This window comes from Thunnus maccoyii, chromosome 20 (assembly GCF_910596095.1).
Source record: "Thunnus maccoyii chromosome 20, fThuMac1.1, whole genome shotgun sequence".
Classification (NCBI taxonomy): domain Eukaryota; kingdom Metazoa; phylum Chordata; class Actinopteri; order Scombriformes; family Scombridae; genus Thunnus; species Thunnus maccoyii.
The window spans coordinates 27603743-27624048 of record NC_056552.1 but is presented as its reverse complement, the minus strand read 5'-3'; the positions used below and the strand labels follow the sequence as shown (position 1 = coordinate 27624048).

General features: G+C 37.6%; 1 long non-coding RNA gene across 2 annotated transcripts; it reads left to right on the top strand.

Annotated features, from left to right (window-relative positions):
- Positions 1-9984: 9984 nt before the first annotated feature.
- On the top strand, positions 9985-17639 carry LOC121886448. 2 transcript variants are annotated; one of them, XR_006092734.1, is made up of 8 exons: positions 9985-10068; positions 10481-10597; positions 11349-11521; positions 13495-13544; positions 13879-13965; positions 14367-14438; positions 14602-14662; positions 16102-17639. It is a non-coding gene; the product is annotated as an uncharacterized LOC121886448 (long non-coding RNA). The 2 variants fall into 2 exon arrangements; XR_006092733.1 differs by having other exon boundaries at positions 14602-17639.
- Positions 17640-20306: the final 2667 nt, after the last annotated feature.

The following is a 20306-nucleotide window of genomic DNA, read 5'->3' as shown; positions in this document are numbered from 1 at the left end:
GTATACAGTACAACACTGTCATTTTACCAAAACAGAGTGAACAGCTTCAGAATTCACAGTATTGTTCTGTTGTGAGAACAGATTTATACTCACATCAAAAAGAGACAATGCATGTATCATGGATACATGATTTACACTTGTTTCCTATGCATTTTATTAATATAGAAACTGTATACAGGTACAGATCAGTACAGAATACTGAAAAGATTGGCAACTTAAAAATATTCACATAACCAAAAGTTGACATCAAAAAGTCTTAATGCATGCATCAAATACATGATTTACAAACACTTTTCTATATGGATGACATATAACAGCCTTCAAAGCTGACAGTGTTCTTATTACTTTAAACTCATTACTCATACAGCATGGAGAAAAATAATCTTGCAGGTAACCAGACCTTCTGCACAGACTCATTTACAAATCACATATCAACACGTGACTGATACGTGACCAATAATAATAATAATAATAAAAACTGGATAAATTCTAAATGAATCAGGCTATGTGCCTGTGACTGAGTTCATGTAGACAGCTCACTGTGACATAACAGCTTCAGTGTCAAAACAACCTACAGCACATTATATGTGCTGTTTGCTACATTGTTTTTAAGGAGATAAATACACACAAAAGCCACAGAGAAACATTTAGCCATCAGAAAAAAACTAGTGCCCAAAAAGACAGAAAGAGACAGAGAGAGAAGGGGTACCTGTTTCAAGTTTTCTGACGTTGTGTTCTTTTTTTTCATGTAGTTCACTCTAATTTATATTTCACTAGCAAGGACCACACCATCAACAAAATGCATTTGGATGATTTATTAAGCAAAACAATTGATGTGCGTAGTTCTTTCGGAAGCTTATAGGGAATGAGGGGACCCCTTCAGGACCCTATGAAGGAGAAGAATAATCATGAAGAAACAGGAAAAGAGCAATGATACATATGGGAGGAACAACGGCCCATGAGTTGTATGAAGTGCTTTAGGACGTGCTTTGGGAAGCCATTAAGAGAGGCTGAAGAGGCAGCTCCAATTCTGAAGGCGTGTATGGAGTAAAGAAAGGGAGAAATGCCAGACAGGTAGAAACAAGTATCTACTTGTATGGATGCAGAGATGAAGAGAGGATCTGTCAATTACAAACTCTGGAATTTATGGAAAAGCAAGTGGTTTGCGATAGTCTCAGAAGGATTTAGTGGAGATTGAACTCTGAAGTAAAAGTGGGTATGGCTGACCGGATTGATCGGTTGTAGTTTGTTTAGTCAACTCAAGTCAATTTTATTTATAAAGTATCAAATCCCAACTAAAGTTATCTCATGACACTTTTCATGTAGAGCAGGTCAAGACCATACTCTTAATTTACAGAGACCCAACGTTCCCCTATGAGCAAGCACTTGGCGACGGTGGCAAGTTCTGCCTTGACCAGTTGGATTGAGAGAGAGATGGTGTAATCTGAGAAATATATAAATCTGAAAAGCAGGCGTGGCGGTTTGGGTTGGAGTAAAGAGTTCAGGCGATGTATTCAGAGCATATGAGAGAACCGAAGAATGCAAGTAAGAACGTGACTTCTAAATTTTGAGCAACTAGCGGAATGCTATATCTGGAGCAAGGGGTGTGGATGCTGACTGACAGCAAGTCAGCAGTAAGAGGAAGGCGGCAAGGACTTTTAGGTGGCTCTTGGTTTAGAAGTCCTCTGAAGAGTGAAATTAAATGAGAATGGCTGGAGACCAGGCCCGGCTGCCGGTGAGGAGTTTAGAGAAGCAGAAACTGCTAAGGAGTTTAGAGAAGAAGTTGATGCCGCTAAGGTAAACATGGATGGTATGTGTTTTGACAGCCATCACCGAAGAGGTGTAAGTAATGAAACGGTAATGGTGATGAGGTTGAATGACGGGCAGGTTATGTTGTACTTGTTGTGAAGCGATGACGACTGGGTAGATCTCATGAACAGCTGGAAATGTTTGAAGAATTTACTGCAAGCAAGAACTGTGTGATCTCGATTGGCCATTCATTCTCCTGCTAAGCATGGCTGTTGTGATTGCTGGAGCTGGATGATCGGGGTGCTGACATCCCAGTGTCATTCGCCCTGCTGATGCTGGTGTTGAAAAACCTGAGGGGAGGTGGAGGGTCCTGGAGTTCTGGTGTTGGGTGCTTCATCTGAAGAACTAAAGTGAGGCAAGAACAGGCAACTGGCAACCTGCTGCAGAATAATGGTAACAATATGAAGTTACTAAAGTAATGTTAGATTAGTTGTATTACTAACTTGTAACCCGGTGCACATAACGGCAGACGTTACTGAAGTGACTTTAGATCTGTTTTATTAGTAACTGGCAAACAGGTGCACATACTGATAGACGTCACAGATGTGATGTTACATTAGTTATATTAGTATTTGGCACCCAGTGGCGGCTGTTACTGAAGTGACTTTGGAGTAGTTGTATAGTAACTTGCAACCCGATACACATAATGGTAGACCTTACTGAGGTGACATTAGTTGTATTAGTAACTGGCAAACATCTATGGCTACTTGCCAGTAGCCATAGATGTTACTAAAGTGACATTAGATTAGTTGTATTAGTAAATGGCAACCCGGTGCCAGTGATGGTACGCATTAGCGTAGTGACATTAGATTGTATTAGTAACTTGCAACCCGATGCATGTGACGGCAGACGTTACTGAAATGATGTTTGATTATTGTATTATTAACTTGCAACCTAGCGCACATAACGATAGATGTTACTGATGTGACGTTTGATTAGTTGTAAAAGCATTTGGCAACACAGTGCGTGTAGTGGCGGATGTTACTGATGTGAATCAGTAACATCCGCTATATACTATATCCGCTAGTTAATTTGCGATCCCATTGCACGTAATGGTAGATGCTACTGAAGTGACGTTAGATTAGATGTATTAGTGACTTGCAACCCGGTGCCAGTAACCATAGATGTGACTAAAGTGACGTTAGATTAGTTGTATTAATAATCTGCATCTTGGTGCAAGTGACGGTAGACATTACCGAAGTAACGTCAGATAACTTGTATTAGTAACTGGCAACCCCGTACCAGAAACTATAGATTTACTAGAGCAACATTAGATTAGTTGTATAAGTAACTTGCAACCCGGTGCAAGTGACGGTAGGCGTTACTGAAGTGACGTTAGATTAGCTGTATTAGTACCTGGCAACCCCTTGCCAGTAACTATAGATTTACTAAAGCGACATTAGATTAGTTGTATAAGTAACTTGCAACCCTGTGCATGTAAAGGCAGGCATTACTGAAGTTACGTTAGTGACCGGGTAATTGGCAATCTGGTGTCTATGGTGGAAACAGACAGACAGCCAGATCAAGAGGAGGGCACACTGCAGGTTCACTGTGGTAAATAGTATCCCGGACCGTAGAGAGACAGCTCATGAGGGGAGAGTTGACTTCTGGCCCTCGCTGACAGAGGAGAGGCCTGAGATCAACCGGGAGACGGAGAGTCACATTAGGGGAGCTTGAGTCGAGGTGCCCAGCGTGGTATGCACACGCTGAGTGCAGTGTTGCTGCTGGGATGCTTGTCTGTGGTCTGACAGCTGTGTTGTGGTTGTAGGAGAACTGGTTTCAAACAAATCTTCATCCAAATCGGACATGTTGATCTGCCGTTCGTGATCCGTGGTGGGTTGACCTTTTTTAAAATTCAAATTTTGGAGTTTGTCCAAGTTTTATATAATGCAAATGTGCGATTAGGTGTGAAGTACGGTTTATCTGTCCAGAAATCTGACACAAACAGCTAATATCTGGTGGCTTGAGCTTTTTTTTGAGAGGGTAGACTGAAACTGCATGCGCATGAAGCGCAGAACACGAGAGTGAAAGACGTGGAGAGGGTGGGTGGTATTTATGGGAATGCCGGAATTGGTGCAGTTGAGGTGTGGTCCTGCTCCTAAAACATCGCTAAATAAGCTTCAATTAATTACAGTCCCACTGCATTTGTTGCCGTTGGTCATCTTGTTTGGTTGTTAACAGAACTCTGACACTGCTAGCTAACCAGTCTATTATCATTAGCAGCACTGACAAACAAGCTAACTCCTCCGGTTGTTTCATTTAAATTAAGTTGTTAATTTTTTATTGCTGTGTGGACAGAGTGTGACCAACTTCATGGTCAGAGTTTCCTTTCCAGCATCTTGTCCATTCACAGTTTGACAGTGACGTGAAAATTTCAATCAATTTTCAATCAAAGAATGCCAACTTCACCTTTCTTCCTTTCGGTAGACATCAGTTAGGTTTATACATTGTATATATATATAATATTTGACCATGAACCCGCTGACAATTAGTTCTGTGCCTAAGATGTTGAACTCAGTGGTCAACATAATGTTGAATTGTGTTTGAGTGCCCAGAACAGTATATCATTCTCAAAATACATAAATACAAATATAGTTGAGATCGTAACACAATGTGAAATGGTCTTGCTTTAATCACGGTGTGTTCTGAATTTTACAGCAAACTCAAACATTATCGCTGACTCAATATCATTATGACCCCAAAAATTGTTACTAGATAGATGGTATTCCAGTATTTGAAATTGCCAAACACTGTTACAAAACCTAATTTTGAAAAACAAAATGAAATCTAACATACTGGATGAGCCCCTTCAGCGCGGAGGCCTACATTCTGGGTTTCAGTGCTGCCAGAAGCCCTCTATCACGCCTTCAGAGAGCAGTGTTTCCAGCTCCCCCTGATCTCAGTCCTCCTGCCAGAGTTCCTCTCATTGACTCACTGTCTGCTGCCAGACACACTGCACAATCTCTCACCTGGAAAAACTCAGCAGGCTGTTTTGGCTCCATTTCTGTTTATTCTACTCTCCAGGAGAAAAAGAGGCAGGTTTGTGGTGCATTTGTGTCTGTATGTGTTGCATCTTAATAACAGGTGTCCCTCTGGTGTCTTAGTGGGCACATATTGGCATTCCCTTCGTCTCTCTTTTTCTCTGTCTGGAATATCTGGGGACAGTACTGGCTGCTCTGTGTCCACTACTGGGGAAGAGGGAAGAAGATACAGATTAAAATGAACGAGGACGGAAGAAGTCAAGTGTTTGCTCGGTAACAAACACTTCATATTTGGAAGTTGGTTTCATCATGACTCAATATTCTTTCCCCACAAACTTGGAAATACATTTGTATAATGATGCTGATTTGTTTTGGTTCTTCATATTGGGATGATTGTATGTTAAAATTCAGTCCCTGAAATTTAACAATGTTTGTAACTGCCCGCCAGAATGACACATATAAGATTTGACATACTTTTTCAGTGCCTTCTAAAAATGTTACAACTCACTGTTGAGAAAATAAATATGGTATATGATCTGACAAGGCTTTGGATACGGTTTGGTTACGTTTAGGCTCAAGACTGTTAGGGTTAAAATAAATTCTTAGTTTAATCCCCATTAACTGATTTTTTTAGCGTCACAGACACAAGTAGTGAACAGAACACTGTCATATGATAACCTTTTAAGTTACTATCACAAACTTATTAGCAAACAGTTGCTTATATCCACATCCAGAAGTTACAGAGCAACAGTATCATTGATTTGGAGTCGTGTTTCTGTCCACCTAGTTGAATGTAAGTCCAATGTTCACTCTCTTTTAGCTCTGTTTTTGCTCTCTACCAACTCTGAAATTAGTGATGCAGTATTTTTTCTTGGGAGAACAGTCTCTCCATATGAGATGCTATAGCTGCTTTAACTAAAGAAGAATTTTCTTTTTCCGTAACAATCACAGTCAAATGCCTACATTGATGTCCTTGATCAGTGAATCAACTTTCTTGGCCCTTTTTGTGCTATTCTTCTGATATGTCCATCTAGATGTCTAGAAAGGTTGGAAATCCTGCTTGTGCTTCTCTGCTCATTTGCTTAAATTCTATTGACTTTAAAAAGACAAATTGTTGAAGCATCTTAAAACTGCAACATCCAGTAGTTGTCCATGCATATTGAGATGAGTGGCTGAAGGAGAGGGGATTCCTTAAAGCAAAGGCATCTGAGCATCTAGGCTTTGCTGCAGCTGTGTGCTACCTCTGCACACACTAAACTGGTAGACAAGATGACCGGCAGCTCCAGCAGCAGGTCCAGAGAGGCAGCTTTAATTCTTGTGTCTGCTTTCCCCCTGCTAATGGAGTGGAAGAAAAGTGGAGAAATGTTGCCATGCTCCTTATGGAGAGATGAGGCTAATAGTCAAGGAAAGGTAAGACAGCACTACATGTATGTTTGATTATTAAAGGGCATGGAAAGGAAAGGGAAACATTCAACAACTTTCAGGAGGAAATTGTCCTCGGTAAATATTACCAGGTAAATACTGGAATCCATCCTCAGTCAGTAGGGGTATAACTATAGGTGTATTTGTCCCAAACTGTCAAGGTACGGACATTATGGATTGGTGCATCCAGTTGTAAGAAGAATACACTTGACACTAACCGTCAAAATAGTTTAATAATCCACTTATCCAACATGTGGAACAATAATTCTAGAGTGCAAGTCCTACCCGGATTGTTTTGCCAGCGCACCAATAGTATGCTCATGGGTATGTTAGGCAGATTAGCCAAGGTAGCCTGGGTGACCCTGCCATCAGAATGACAAATGATAGACCCGAAACACTGACCAAGTGCAACACTATAATTAAATTATGCTCCGTTATCTCCATAGTGATACGATGCCGCATCTTCCCATCCCCTTCTCCTCTCTGTGACGGTCAGCTTTTCACTCCGCCTTTGAGTGAAGCCGTTCAGAACAACTGTAAACATATTTGATTTCTGCCGTGGTCAGACAGCATGTCATGAGAACCAGCTCTGAGACAGAAAAATGTAGTTAAAAAGTATGAAAGTAAAAGTAGTGGTTTGGTCCCTCTGACTGATATATTATTATAAATGACATCATTAGATTATCAATACTGAAACATCAGTGTGTAAGCAGTATGCTGTAGCTGTTGGAGGTGAAGCTAGTTTCAACTACTTTATATACAGTTAAATCATAAATCAACATAAAACAGCAGGTTACCTGACTCCCTGCAAGAAACAGAAAGGTTTTCCTTTTCCACTGCAGCACAACTAAACTGTTTCAGAAACAGGTTCCACTGTAACACACCTAAACTGTTTTAGTAATAGTTACAGCCAATGAGCCATCGGATGTTAAAATTTTTTCAAAATGAGAGACCAAAATGTTATGTTTTTTACTTTTTTTTTCCTGCTGTACCGATATCGTACTGAATTGTGACCCCAAAGCTGAGGTACATACGAAGCCGTGAACGTGGCGTACTGTTACACCCCTATCAATCAGTCATTTCATCAACTCCATCTTCAATCAGTTCCAGCCTATGACTAATGCCCTGATATTTAATGTACTCTTGCTAATCACCCTGAATGAACATATTCATATAATCATCCATGGATGATTTATAGTGTGTTTTAGAGAACTTCATTTATAAAATAAACAAAAAGAATAAAAACTAAAATCATGTAAGTTAATAAATATTCATCTTAAAAGGTCATATGTAGTAAAATTATTATTTTCTTTTTGTGAACAACTACTATGGTGAGAAAGGTCTGCTTGATTTTGGTGCCAAAAATCTACATGTTTCTTACTGTCAACTAATCATGACCAAAACCAACAATGTGTTTGACCATCTCTTAGTACTTTCTGACTTCTCTACCCTGTCTATGGATCCAAGCCCACTGGAATCTACTAAAGATGCAAATCTTTGAAAACAGCTCACACAAACAGTATATAGTTTCATTTTTTTAAAGTCAATTTTTAAAGCTTTTCTAAAACAGCTGGTCATTATAGATTTTAGCAAATGTTACTCAAACAGGAGGAAAGAGTGCATTTATTGGGGACTATTTTCAGTGGTGGATGACTCCACATTTGGTGCTCTAGTGAGTATTTCTGGCAGCAGGACAGTGCGTGTGGAACTGAGTTAAAATAAACTACAGTGTGTGTTCATGGTAATGAAGGAACAACCCAGGGCAACAGTGTGGCTCATTTTAATGTGTTTTTAATTATTTGTAATCATTAATATGTTTTTTTTAGCTCTATGACACACAGGAATAAGGTATATCAGGCTTTGAAACTGTATACACACACACACACACACACACACACACACACAGAAAATAGTTGTTAGTTGGAACAATTCATTGTTGGTTTTGACAGTAACTCATACCTTAAGTCATTTTAGTTAACATTTTTCTCAAACTACTTTGATCTCAAGTATTGCTCTGAAAAGACACAGTAGCAGCTCAGCAGACAGATTGTTTGAAAAACAAGATAAAAAGACTTATCCCACCCTCAAACAAAGAAAATATATTTCCCTATATATTAACTGTCAATATATTAAATTGTTTGGTGTTCTGATATGCTGGTTAATTGAAAAGATTTATTTAAATTATTATTCCTCTTGGCTACACTAACTGATACTGATTAATAAACATCTGAAAAATTCCCACTGGAATCGCCATGGAATTGCCACTTTTCATATATTGAAAAATATATGAAAATATATTTACTCAATGTATGTCATTTTACATGTCATCATACACTTCATATTTATATATATATATGTGTGTGTGTGTGTGTGTGATTTTATTTACTATATTTTACCATATATATTCACATTTATATGGGAACATGTATGAGCAATATATGTACAATTAAGAGTAATATATTACCATATAACTACCGTATATCCATTCAGTTCAGTTCAGTTCAGTCACTTTATTATCCCACATGGGAAACTTGACTTGCAGTCAGGGGCACAAAATAAAGCAAACACCACGAGTACAAATACAAAAAAAAACCCCAAAAGTATAAAAAAAGTTTCCTATACACACTATATACAAAACACAATACTACAATAAGACAATCTCTAGATTATACTAGATTAGAATCTAGGAAACAGGAACAAGGAAAGAAAAGAAATAAATTCTGTTATCCTGTTTAACAGTTTATTTATTTAGTCTATTATCCTCTTTAACTATGTAACGCATGTTTTTTCTCTTCACCTGGTGCCTTAACTCACAAATTATTGTGTTGATTGATTTTCTTATATCTAATATTTTGTCTCCTGGATGGTGGTTTACAACAGTATCTGTGGAACAGAACAATAACAATTAATTAGACATTCACAAAAGACAGGAGGAAATATAATGATATCCATAATATCTATATTAAATCATGAGCTGGCTTGGTGAATAATGGGGTAATGCAAATAATGGAAGAATGGGGTTTGCACATTTTTGCCTGAGGGTGGTGCTACTAGAGGACAGAAACAAACAAAACACCAGCACTCATGGATCTATCTTCTTATTATCTATTGTGGACAGAAACGCATTTCAGCCTACAATTAGAGGACAGATCATGAGGTCCCCAAATTTGGCATGGTTCATTCTTTGGGAAGCATGAATGTGCTAATCAAATTTCATGGCAATCCGCCTAACAGATTGTGAGATATCAAATTGAACATTTTGGCTTCTGAGTGGTGCTACAGGAAACATCATGGAGTCATGAAAACCCTGATAAATAAATAACTAAACTGCAAACTGATACATTTGCTCATGGTTCCAGATGATCCCATGTTACTCACTGTCATATCCATCACTGTCATATCCAGTTTTATGACAGTGACGGTCACTGCCTCCTTTTGAACTCTACATGTGTTGATGTGTATTTACTGCATTTATTTATTTATGCTTGGATTAATTAGTTGATGACTGTATAGTCTTGTAAACTGCAGTTTCAAATTTGTTTGCTGTTAGACTACTTTTAAGAGACAGAGTCAGTGTCAGACTCATTGGTATGTAACTATAGGCTATTTCACTTATTTGGTTTGTAGCCTGTGGTTCTGCTGTTTTTACAGAGGTTGTGCAATATTTAGCTGTGGTACCATGTAGCGCAGTCTGGTATTTTTCTTCTGCAAAGCCTCAACCTGGTTCAGGAGGTCTCTGATTTGGCCAGCATCATTGCATGAAGCTTCTCCTGGACTCTGGATTCCTGGATTCTGCACAACTGGTCCATGGTCGTGAAATCCAGAACAAACTGGTCCTGGTTTCTGGATTCCTGGGGTAAGTTGGTTGTCTTCAGAAATAAATTCTCCCTCAGCCCGTCTCTGAGCTGCAAGTTTGGGCTTTTTCAATAGGATAAAGATATTCACTTTTGACTTTTGATTATGGATGAACCAATATACAAATATTCTAATTTGATGCAAGTTCCAGTTTTTTTCAAGTTTCAATAGTAATTTAATGTATTAAAAAGTAATCATGTTACAGAACTCTGACATATGGTGTGGCTCTAAAACAGAAAACCTATTTCAAAGCAGTACTAAGTAATGCACACTGATACATTGTCTAAATGAGAGAATGAGAAGGCAGTAGCCTGTATAGATGGTATTGTTGTCTTTGGTCACAACCAACTGCAAATCCAGTTTCCCCACCTAGTGCATTGTATAGATCTTCTATTGCCTTTCTTCTTTCACAGTTTGTGTCTCCAGATGAATCCTCACCTTTGTCAAAGAACAGCCATTTGGGTTTCCTGGGTCTCTTGTGGTATTTTGGCATGTCCACTTTTAAAAGTTCCCGGTCAGCAGATTTCAGTGTAAGTTTCCAGAATTTTTAATGCCAAAAACATGCCAAAAATCAACACCATTACAGGCTATAAAACACTATACTTGAAGGCTAACTTAACAGAATAATTTCAAAATTAATAATGTGTCCCATTATTGATTTCTTTCAAAAGTAGCCCTATAAATCCAGGTAATGTACAGCTAATTATTGCAAAATAAATTGCTTCATGGGCCTGCTGTGTGTTTTGCAAGAAGGTACACCTAGCTATACATTTCTAATTGCTAACAAGATTAATGTTACCTCATTAGCATGCTGGCCCAAGAGTTTTCTAATTTACGTTATGGTTACTGTTAAAATTAAGGGGTGAACTTGCCTGCTAACTGCAGCACCACTGCATGCTCAACTTGCCATCCGTTGACAGGCTTCTATGTTTTAGCCATGCAACATTCCACAAGATATGTTCTGGAAGTATCTGTTGGGTCAAAGTCAATTATCCAGTTTGTTGGTACGATGCTAACCGCATCTTTGTCTGCTCCCTTAGTCCAAGAAACAAGGGCATACCTATACTTAGACATTTTATTTAGCAAATTCAAACTTGACCTTGAAAGTTAGCCGTTGTCTATCTACAATTTTAGCAGTATGTCCTTTTTAATGCTAGTTCTCAACAGTCTTAACGTCCTTTTTGCAAGAGTTGTCCCACCCTATACTGTGCTGTGATTGGCTAGTACTACTGTGCTGTGATTGGCTAGTATTTGTTTCTCCAAAACCTTCTTATTTTGTAGTCCAATCATGGCGGCTCTTGCGCCACTGATCTCAAAAGAAAATCGGTGGAACGTGCTCTCAGAACCAGGCACATATGTCCCAGGCGAGAAAAATGGATCAGTTGAAAAGGAAATATATTCTCCCTGGTTCCAATAAAATGGAGATTCCAACAAGAACAAAGCAATGGGAAAAGGTTAGTGTTTTGTTTCATCTTAGCAAACTAATAAACAGCGCAGTTATGATTCTGCACGAGCATTAGGTTACAGCTGGTAACTTTGGCTCTAATTTTAGGAGTTCATGCTAACATCACCTACAGACGGGTGACAAAGTCAGACAGCGCTCTCCACCACCATCATCAAAACATGGTGTTTCTCAGCCTTGGCATTGATTCCACAAGTCGCTGGAACTCTTTTGGAGGGATGAACACCATTCTTCAAAAAGATATTCCCTCATTTGGTGTTTTGACGATTGTGGTGGAGAGCGCAGTCTAACATGTCCATCCAAAATATCCCATAGGTGTTCAATTGGAGATCTGGTGACTGTGAAGGCCACAACATGTGCGTCACATCATTTTTATATTCATCAAACCATTTAGTGACCCCTCATGCCCTATGGATAGGGACATTGTCATCCTGGAAGAAACCACTCCTATCAGGATAGAAAAGTTTCGTCATGGGATAAAAGTGATCACAGATTACAACTTTGTATTAATTTGCAGTGACCCTTCCCTTTAGGGGACAAGTGGAGCTAAACCATGCCGGCGAAATGTCCCCAAAGCATGACAGAGCCACCGGATCCCCTCACTGTAGGGGTCAAGCATTCAGGCCTGTACCAGTTTTCCCTTTAATTTGTCATCCGTCTGTATCTGATGCTTGCTTAATTCAACGGATTTCACGGCAGGGATGATGAAGGTGAAGGGATAGTTTGGATTTTACTTGTTTCATTTATTGCATAGTTTCAACGGCAGAGTGGCGCTGTCCGCATTTCTGCTCGATAACTCCATCAGAAGTGAAGCAACTGATTGCAGTGAGCTATCTTTCTTGTAGCCTAGCACCGCACAAACTGTAATTGTGTTTGGCACTTTATGTTTGTCATGTCTTAATTCAAGGCTCTCTTGTCATGTTGTTTATTTGATAATGCTCCTGTTACATCTTGAAAGTTATTATGGGTTCATAAAGACCATTTTGTGCACACTTCTAATCATTGTTTTAAGTTAAATAGTGTAACGCTAACTCATCATGCTAGTGTCCTGTCAGCCAGTTCAGTTTATGACATTAAGTGTCATGTTGTAAAACGACTTTATTAAGCAAAATTCCTGCATTCAGAACATATGTAACAGCAAACATTTTATTGGTTAAATGTAGTTAAATATCATCAGATAAAGTCTTCAAATGTTTCCAACAGTATATTGTTATAACAAGAAATGTTTCTTGTTATAATGTGATAAGTTTGTATGTTGTAACAACATGAAAATATCTTGTAATAACATGAAAATATCTTGTTATAACCTGAAAAACATCTTGTTATAACAATAAACTTTTCACGTTATAACGTGATACTGATCTGTTCTTCTTTTTCTGGTGTGGCAGCAATATGCTTCCTTACATTAGTATCTGGTCCTTGAATTGTTCTTATAAACTTTAGTCACAGCATGACTGTGTCAGTCTGCATAGCAAATTTATGTATGCCAGAGGCTTACATCTCTAAGGTTTTTTATTCAAACTTGGTTTGCCTTTCATACAAAAACATGAAGCTGTGCCAACATTTGTCCTTGAGGGCGGTTGCTATATACCATTCATTTTACGTGAACACACATCTGAGCTAACATAACATTATAACTGATTTAGCTGGATTAGTTTGTTGTCAGTTAAAATCCTAAAATCCAATTTAAAATTTAGTTTAACTTAACTGTAACCACAGCAGCAGCCCCTTAAAACCAAATTCTAAGGTTTAGTCAGTTAGCTGAATACTGTGACTTTTTGAACTTCTTACTTCCATGAAGTAATTTCCAGATAGCTGCTCATTTCCTCAGAGAGGAGCCACCACATAGAATTGTTATTATGAATAGACAAGCTTTTAGAGGGAATATTAAAATCCTTTGGTGTTTGAAAGATAGAATTTTTTTTAAAATCAAGCTTTTTTTTCTTATCATTTGCATCCTTAAAGCACTGACAGAGGCCAACAAAATTGAGATTCATCAGTCAATCCAGGATCTGGTGAGTCATGAACTTTTGGAAGTTACTTGTACCATGTGTCTATTTTGTCCGTAGCCAGCACATACTACTATGTACAAAATAGAGAAAAAAAAAACAAAACAAAAATTTCGGTAGTCAGTCTGGTATTGTCATACTCTCCTGCAGCAGAGGTCTTCACTGATATCTTGAAATATGTAGTATGATACTTAAATTTTGACAATGCCAAGCTATTGGATTGTGTGCGATCTGTGTGTGACAGTATTGGAGATACTGTTTTTTGCAAAATGTGGTGCACTCATTACATAGAAAGTGTTTTGGACATATGTGAGAGCTTTGTCCTTTTCTTAATTTTTAGCCAAGAGCCCATAACAGTTCTGAGGTCTGGAGCCCCCTTAGTGGACTATATTAATAAAGTCTATCAGGAACTACAGAAGAAGTCGATGTAAGTTTCAGCTGCTCAATTTCTTGTTACCAAGATAGTCATGATACATTGTGATGAATAATAGCTCAATAGTGTCTTCCCTATATGTTTCTTTGTTTTATCCATATTTCACTGACTGCACTTAAATATATTAACTTAGTCAGGACATTGGTATTATTCTCATATAACAGAACCTGAATCACAATTCCTCTGACCATGACTCTGACAATGGCTCTGAAGATGCACATGATGTCAGCCACGTTGCTATGAGAATAGTGTACTTTTTTAACTGCACATTTTATGTGTAAGGTTTTGTCTTAAAAATATCTTAAGAACTTCATGTTACATCTTGGTAATTTTGGTCACATACAGCTTGGTTTGTACACTATGTATGGGTATTTATTTTCTAATCTGTTTTTTAGATAACTGAGGACGATTCTGAAGCTTGGGCTCCATTCAGTTGACAACAAAGTGTGTCAGGAGCAGAAGTTTCTGTAAGTTTCAGCTGTGTGGTGTGTAGTTGAACAATATATTCCTTAGCAACACTATCTGCACTAACATAAGAGAGTAAGAAAATACTTGATATCTGCTGATATCCAACCAGCCAACATATTAAAAAACAAAATGTATTGTGATATGTTTTGCTATTGATTTCAGGTCAATGTCTCTAGCCCTACTGGCTTCTGTGTTTGACTTTCACTGAAGTCACTTAAAAACTGTAAGTTAATCAAAACTTTTTATTCTTACACATCAGAACCTGAATCACAGTTCCTCTGACCACAACTCTGACAATGGCTCTAAAGATGCACACAGTGTTGGTGACATTACCATAAGTACAATGTGCTTTCAACTTGGCAATGATCTGAGAACAGGTTACCATAACCTTAACCAAACTGTTTTATTTATGTAACTTTAACCTTTAATCTCATCTTTACCTGTTTTGCCTGCATTGCTTAACTCCTTACACTAAAATGTTACCTTTAATTTCCTCTTAACTATTTTCATATGTATCTGCTAGTTGCAGCTTCATTCACAAACTACACACTTATAGTAAAATATTCAAAGCCAAGATGCCATTGTTTTATGGCTACAGCATTACATCAAATAATAAATATCTACATGTCTTGTGCATCATTTCATACACATTTCCCTGTAATTCAGCACTATTTGGTATCTTTGGAAACCTTGAGATCTCCCCTAAAATTTAAAAGAAAGTTCTGTGGGTTTAAACAAAGCTTAGCTGCACAGCGATGACGAACCAAACAACTGGACAAGCAAGTCTGAATTAACCCTTAACACTTACCTTAAACCAAGGATTAAATGATTGAGTCAACTCTGTTTTCATGTGAAAAAAACTGAATAGTGAACAGGGCAAAGGGGATCTTCGCACTATATTGTTGTTTTATAGCCTATGTAGGCTAACACATTTATTGTTTTTATCCTTATTTGTTTTAAATTATTCAGGAGAAGAAGTCTCTATATGTACCAGTTATAATGTGTGTAGATGATGCAATGCATGCTTCAGTAAAAGCAAAGCATAAGCCTTTTCTTGTGTGAATGTGTGTGATGAAGTTGTTTAATTTTAAAATTAGTAAAGACTTGATCATTGTTCTCAACAAACAGAACTTGATGGGCCATGATGTTGAAAACTCTGAAGATGCTCATGATGCCCAACACATGTATACAAGTATAAGTATATGAATGGGTTAGTTTCATAGATGCTATATGTAAGTCACAGTTTTATTTCAGCAGACTGAGTTTTACAAATAAGACATTCTGTTTTGTCACACACCAGAACTTGGATCAGTTAAAATCAGGTTCTATTGATCAGATTTAGTCAGAATTAGTCATTCAGGATCATTGCCTTTGTCCCACTTAGCTGGTTGAAGATTTAAAAAATCCAAATTCACAAGCTGCCTGCTTTTTGCATCTAAATTAGTATTAGTTTTAGTCTCATGTCCTAAAAACCCAGGTAGTTCCTCTGAAATGTTAATTTCCTATGTTGCAAAATGAATTTGTTAAATGTTTGTGGGGGTATATGGATCACAATTTTTATGTCTATGTTTAATGCATTTCTATTTTTTATTGTTTTTGTCTCTTATGTAATTTTCAAATAATATTTCTGATCAGAATTGACCTTTTCTTTTCTCCCTATAGATATCCTGTAGATATCCTACATCCCCACTCTTATTTAAAGATGAATATTACACAGTGTGAGATCTTCACTTCAGTGATCTACCAAATTTGAGCCCAGCATCAGAGTCATCAAATAACTTCATTCCTGATAACTTGGATTACAGTGTTGGTATCGGTGTGTTTGAACCAAGGCAGTCTTTTACTGACTCTGACTCTGAATCCATTCTTGGCAGTGGAGAACAATTTTCCCTTGTATATGAAGACAATACTGATAAGTCAGTAAATGGGGGATCACATTTGGGAGAAGTCACTAATGAAAAGGTTCCTCAGGTAAATGAACAGCCACTTTACACTGGTTCATGACCAACCAAAGCTCAGAGTTTTTGACTTACACTCTTATTTGTTTTGACACACACATTCACGTTGCCCTCTCTGATCTGATAGATTAGATTAATATCCACTGTCCAGAAAACACACTGTCAACCTCAAAGCATCTGTTCTTAAAAGAGCTTAACTCAATACAAGGTCACCTACAATGTCACATATACTGTCCAAACTGTGAGTATTACATTGGTGAAAAGGTTAGTGAAGGGCAGTGTACTGTATGCAACACATGGGATAAAAACAGCTCACTGAAGAATGGAAACTTCTTCATATACTTACTAATCCAAACACAGTTGGAACATCTTCAAAGAGAAGATAATGAATGTTGTCTCAAGTCAGAAAATGGCACATGCAATTCTGAAAATTATGATGATATATGTAATGGTAAAATGCATCATAATCTGAACAAAAATGGAGGTCTGCTTGATCGTCCTCATGGATAATCCACTCTACACTCAACTGCAATGTTGTGCCTGTATTTAAATGATCACTGTATAGTATTTGGCCATAACAAGGAATTGTGCACGAGTTTCCTTACCCTGTGCGCAAAGAAAATGTTTTACTTTTTGTCTTGTGATTTGGCAATAAAAAGCCAAACATTAGTACATTTTTAAAGCCATTCACTATAGAGTGTCAGAGGTTGTCAACTGTGGGCTTTAAGTTAAAAAGAAACAGCATTTTGGAACAATGTAGACTTGTGGCAGCTCTTATGATGTGTGATTCAGTTGCCAGGCCCATACTATAAAACATGACCCAGATGCAGCCACTGCCTACTGTGGTGGAAAACTGCCTTTCCATGATCAAACGAATATGCCAGTGAGAGTGTAAAGATAGCATTATGCCAGTAAGAGACAGTTCCCAAGGAGTTAGCAAGACGGTTAACCTGTGGTATAGCAATTTGATTTTCTGTGTGAAATGATTAAAGGCCGCAAGGTCCATTTTAAGTGTGAGAAAAAGATGGAAGATGCTGACGCAGTAATTTCTGAGTCACACTTGTATTATCACCAAAGCATCAAGGTCACTCATGAACTCAGAAATAATGACCAGATGTATGCATTTAATTAAAAATGAGGCGGAGACTAGAAACTAAGCTCCACAGTAGGAGGAGTTATGAAAAGTATATAATATGAGGTTTCATGATTTTGCATCAGGTTTTTCTTTGTCCCGGGACAAAGGCCTCGGTTTGCTCTGTATTTTTTTATATGCACAGTAAACCTATTTACATTGAACTCTACCAGCTTCCAGTGTATTTTTGAGTCTTTCTCTTATAAGTTTTGAGTTTAATACTAAGTTGTGGGTGACCTGAAGATTTATTGACCCATCTGAAGATTTTTCCACGACACTACATACTGGTGAACAAGTTCAAAAGGGAAATGGTACTATTAGGGCATACCCATACAAAGATGTTCCAAAAAGGGACCGTGCTTCAACCGTAGGTGATGCAAGGGAGGCTCTGCGCACCACATCTGTGAGGGTTGATAAAGGGCCCACATGTCATACAAACATTCCACACTTTGACATCATATCTGGCATGCCTCCTCACCATATGTATAATATACATCTTGGTGTGGTTTGGCAAATGGTAAGCATGTGGCTGGACAGTGAAAACCACAAGAAACCATATCATATCAGGAATAAAGTGATTGAACTTGATCAACAACTCTTACTAATTAAGCCTCCTTGCATTGTGCCAAGAGTGCCCCGATCTCTTCAGCAAAGGAAGTTTTGGAAGGCTAGTGAATGGCAGAAATGACTGCTGTTTTATAGTATCTTTGTGCTAAAAGGAATTCTGCCCCAGGTATTGTACCAGCACAGGTTAATCCTTGTAAAACCTTCATGTTCTTACCATGCAAGGACATTATTACAACAGAGGCATTAAAAAGATGTGAAAAACTGGTTGTAGATGTCAAACAATTGGAAACACTGTATGTAAAGCAAAATGTGTCATTTAATGTATATTTATGTCTTCATTTGCCCTAATCTGTAAAGAATTGGGGACCTTTGTGGGCACATTCAGGATATATTTTTGAGTCATTTCATGGAGAAATACTAAAAATGTTTCATGGCACTCAGTGTGTCTCTTTACAGGTAATGAAAGAATTCACATATAGTTAAGTATTGACTCTTTTGAGGAATGGTGCACTGAGAAATGCTGTGGCTGAATGCATCCAGCTGTATAACAACTTAACTGGTCAAAAAAGACTGAAGCAATTTGAAAGAGTAGCAGATCAGGTTGTTACCCTTGGTTTGCATTATTCATGAAAACTTACTAGTGGAGAGATACTGGCCATGAGAGAGCAACTTTCAGTCACTGCAGATACAGATGTGAAAATATTCAGTAGACTTCTAGTCAAAGGACAACTGTATTACTCACAAGAGTTCACTAGAATAGTGAAAAGGAACAGCTTCACTGTTTTGTTGCAGAATGGACACACAACCACTGTTTACTATTACACTATAGTAGAGCGACAAGGTAACAGAAAATGCTTTGCTCTTGGAAGAGAGTATGATAGATCAAACAGTACTTTGATTAATGTTGAAAATGTGGTTGGTCTGAAAAGAGTATTGCGGGGCAGGAAACAGATATTTGATGCGACAATGTTCAAAGGAAAATGTATGCTAATTGATCTGCCACAATATACAAGCTTCTATGCATGCATACCTTCAAGATCCAGTGTGGATGACTGTAAAGTTAAGGGCAAAGTGGATGTCTATTGGCAAGAAAAATAATGTCTTTTTTTAACACATAATGCTGCGATGTAGTTCCTGGGCCAGAGGGACAAATGTCATTTCTGGTTATATTGTTCAATGTTCAAAGGAAAATATAATCCGAAATGTGGTCTGGCCCATGGACAAATGTCAGTGATTTTCATTTCTCTGTCTCACTCCCTCCGTCTGTAGCTTGTTGTTTGACTCTCTCTTGCCTGGTTTAACTGGACTTCCGTAGGCATTAATCAGAGCAAGTGTATAAAATACATAAACACATACATAAAGTTTGAAAATGAGCAATCAATCCATTTAAGTATAAATATGAAATCTCCTTTTCCTCTTAGCATGTTGCCAAAATGACTTTGACAAGGCACCCAATTGTCCAAAAATCCTAAAAATTTAACTTTTTGTTTTCAGTAAACACTTTTTTCATGTATACCATCACACACAGTTTCATATATCAAGTGTATAACTATGCAAACAATAAAGTGAGATAACATTTCATGAATATCTGTTCAGCTTTATGTAAACTTATGCAGCAACTCATGAAAGAGAAATGAATTGTTTCAATAAAACTATAACATGTAAAAATATAGTGCAGTTTTTGTCTTCATTTCAATATATTATTATTTTTTATATGTATCAATATATAGCCATACATGGTCCATGCATATATTGCAATATATTGAAAAATATAAGCACTACTTTCCCATATATGTAAATGTATTATTAAATATATGGCATTATATTTTCCAATATATTACCATATATTTTTGTTTCATAAGGGTGTGTCCAGGAACCATATTTTCTTTTCTCAGCACAGGAACTCAGGAAGTATAAGACATGCATTATAGGTCCAGCTCAGTTACAGTACATACAGCAACATATAGTACATACACAATGTATTTACTGCATACACACACATATTCACACACCTCATTAGCTTTGAGGGCATTTGCCTTTGTCATCAGTTCTGGATGCACAATAAACTCAGTGGAGGAAGGTCTATGGAGGTGTAGTCCCTCTCTCTTCTCCAGGTCTGTCTCTATTCATTTCCTATTTGCTTAATTAACACATTAATTACGTGTCCCACAGATAAATGGCTTAAATGAAAAAATAAAAGCTTCTGACAC